Here is a 3,385-nt window from a genome sequence, read left to right on the forward strand (position 1 = left end):
AATCACTCAAAAAGTCATAGTATCGTGATGTTGCGCAATCACTCAAAACGCCATAGCATAGTATGTCGCTCTAAAAATCACTCAAAAGTATAGTGTACGTTAAAATCACTCAAAAATGTCATAGTTTAGTATGTCGTTAAAAATCACTAGAAAGTCATAGTATAGTACGTCCTCCAAAATTACTCCAAAAAGTCATAATATAGTATGTCGTCCAAAATCACTCAAAAAGGTCATAGTTTAGTAAGTCGTCCAAAATTTAAAAAAAAAAACCATCGTATAGTTGTCTATATGTTGTCCAAAATTTTGCCTTTTGTAAAGCCTGATGATGTAAGGATACGCCTCCATATAAGGACTTGTGTTTTATTCCCACTGCAGTTTGCCAAGGGTCTGCACTAAGGGTTAAAACCCTGTTCCAGGTTTCACGGCGACCTGTGGCTGCTGTAAAACACAGTCCATCACTCAGCGAGAGTAGATAATGAACCAGTAGAATGGTGAGTGATAAACACATCAGCACCAGCGTTATGAGGAAACGTGATGGGAGACACTGTCGGATCAGAAACCACTGCAGGGAGCAGCTCCACGTGTGATATACTGTAAGTGAATATAAGTGAAATGTGAAGAAGGAGCAGGCAGGGCTAAAGGTCAACAGTCAACGTTGTAGTGTGTAACTTAAATATAAACGTCTGTTCTATTCAAAAATGAGTTCAAACAATGCTGATTTCACATGCAACATCTTTACTTTTTTTTGAAACTATGCCAAGTTTCTGACCATCATGATAATCAGGCCGCCTGGATTTATTTAGATTTTATGGCTAAAATGTTCAGTGAGTGAGCGAGTGAGTGCTTCTTTCGGCCCCTGTTCTCCAAGATAACTTCAACTTTCCATATCTGGCAGTTATTCAACCGTTTAGGAATTACAGTGCTGAGAAGCTGACGTCACAAACGTGTGATGTGTGATTGAATCTTGTCTGTGATTGGACGGTCGTTCCGCAGAAGTCTTGAAGTTCTACCGTAATGACAGGTATATTCCGGTAGTTTTCGAATTATCTAGATATCACAAATGCTCTAGGAGTTACGGTAATGAGAAGTACGCATGCCGAATCCTGTCGACAGGATGCCGCTCTTTAACTATACAGTTGTAGCATGGAGTAACTTTATTTTTTTAATACAACCTTTATATATACAGGTTATCCCATTGAGACATGGGGTCTCATTTTCAAGAGACTATAGTACTGTCTCAATGTGGACGGGGTCATCATAGCACGGCTGCATGAAACTGCCTTCCTCTTCCCAGTGCCAGAGCACCAAGTAGATAGAAACATGTATAAATTGCCATGTTTCAGCATCTCACAAAACACCTTTTCTATTATATCTGGTCGGTTTCTTGTTTACAATGTAATCTCGTCATTGAAAGGCTGTCGGTAAGCGATGACTCGGTGAACCAGTAGATCTCAACAGACTAGATGCTTTTAAAGAAGATCTCGATTGATAAAAAAAAAGGTTGGGCATCCCTGGTTTAGGCCATTCAAATAAATGGAAGTCAATGCAGAGTCTGTGTGTGTGTGTGTGTGTGTGTGTGTGTGTGTGGCTATCTTTGTGAGGACCAAAAAGGTATAATCCTAAGGATGTGAGGACATTTCAGCTGGTCCTCAGCTTTTTCAGGTTAAAGGTTAGGGTTAGGCACTTAGTTGTGATGGTTAAGGTAAGGGGCGAGAGAGTGCATTATGTCTATGAGTGTCCTCACTATGAATGCTACACAAATATGTGTGTGTGTGTGTGTGTGTGCATGCACTGCTCCTCCTGCTCTACTGATGACCTACACCCCCCCCCACACACACACACACTCCTCACCCCCTCACCTCCCTCCCACTCTCCCCTCCCCCACACCTCCAAGGACTGTGTGAGGACAATGGAGGTATGTCGGGGGAGGGGAAGGAACAGATCAACCAGAGTGGATCATCTGCATCACTGAACACATGGGCGGGGCTCTGAGGTCATCAGGGAGCCGGCATCTGATTGGGTAGTTCAGAGTTTATGGCTCACCGTGAGCAAAAATCCTTCCTTCCTTCCTTTTTTCCTTGCTATCTTCCTCCCTAAGCCTAACCCTTCCTTCTATCATCAGATAAGATAAGAATCTTTCTTTCTCTTCAGTAAAGATGTGATTTCTTTGCGGTCATTAACATCGACCTCCTCAAATTTAATCTCACTTCAGCAGAAAATGTTCCATAGATGTTTCATCACAACATGGATGTATTTGTTTTGTGACTGGTTACTTTTTTCTTTACATTATCATTTTATTTACAAAACTACATGTACATGCATATTTGTTTACTTTGGAAAATGAATCACCTCCTTATTTAAAGATTAACTCACTCAAATCTTGCATTTAAAGATATTTGACTCATGGAAAATAGGGATGTGAGAATTATGTTTACATGAGTAGTTTATGACTTTTCCTCAATGATAGGACACGTTTGTATGTTGAATGCTGTGTTTGTTTTTCTGAAATTCTCTTCTTTTGTGCTTGTTTTTTCTAATCCTTTGTTCCTGTATATATGTATACACTCAGTGTGTGTGCGCCTGCATTCGTGAATGTGTGTGTGTAAAATGGTGAAAAAAGAGAAGCGTCTCACCTGGTTTTAAGCTCCATCAGCCATCTGTATGAGGAACTGATGATCTCATCCTGGGCGGTCAGTGTAACCCTACCCCCTTTATTCTTGTGTGTGTGTGTGTGTGTATACTTGTATTTGTTACCTCTTTAGGACATTTTTCTGGCATAAACACTGACCTTGTCAGGACCAGTACTCCTCGTGGAGACCACAACCTGGTTCTAATAAGGAAGAACCTGCTTTAATAAGGAACTGGTTGAGTTCAGGAATGAATGAATGTAAGTCAATGCAGTGTCCTAAGAAGAGTAGCTGTGCAAACCTGTGTGTGTGTGTGTGGGCTCTAACATGCAGCCACTTTATTAGGTACACCTGTTCACTATCTAATCAGCCAATCACAGGGCAGCAACTCAGTGAATGTAGTCACTTTTTTAATACAGAACCATCTCTGGAGTTTACAGAGAATGTTTCCAGTGAGCTGCAGTTCTCTGAGTGAAAATGTCCTGCTGATGTCAGAGGTCAGAGGAAAATGTCCAAACTCAAACAACCACTTGTTACAACCAAAGGTTTGTGGGACATTATCTGCACAACACGTTAAACCTTGAAGCAGAAGAGGTTCAGCAGCAGAAGACCACTTCTGCCTCTTTTATTAGGCATCATGTGTACCTAATAAAGTGGCAGGTGGTTGTGTACACACAGTATTTAGATTAAGTATCATAACTTTTTTATGATACTTTGTTTGAGCTCTCTTTTTAATGAATGTGATTATTGCTCAGGCT

This window comes from Solea senegalensis, linkage group LG1 (genome assembly GCF_019176455.1).
Source record: "Solea senegalensis isolate Sse05_10M linkage group LG1, IFAPA_SoseM_1, whole genome shotgun sequence".
Taxonomy (NCBI): Eukaryota; Metazoa; Chordata; class Actinopteri; order Pleuronectiformes; family Soleidae; genus Solea; species Solea senegalensis.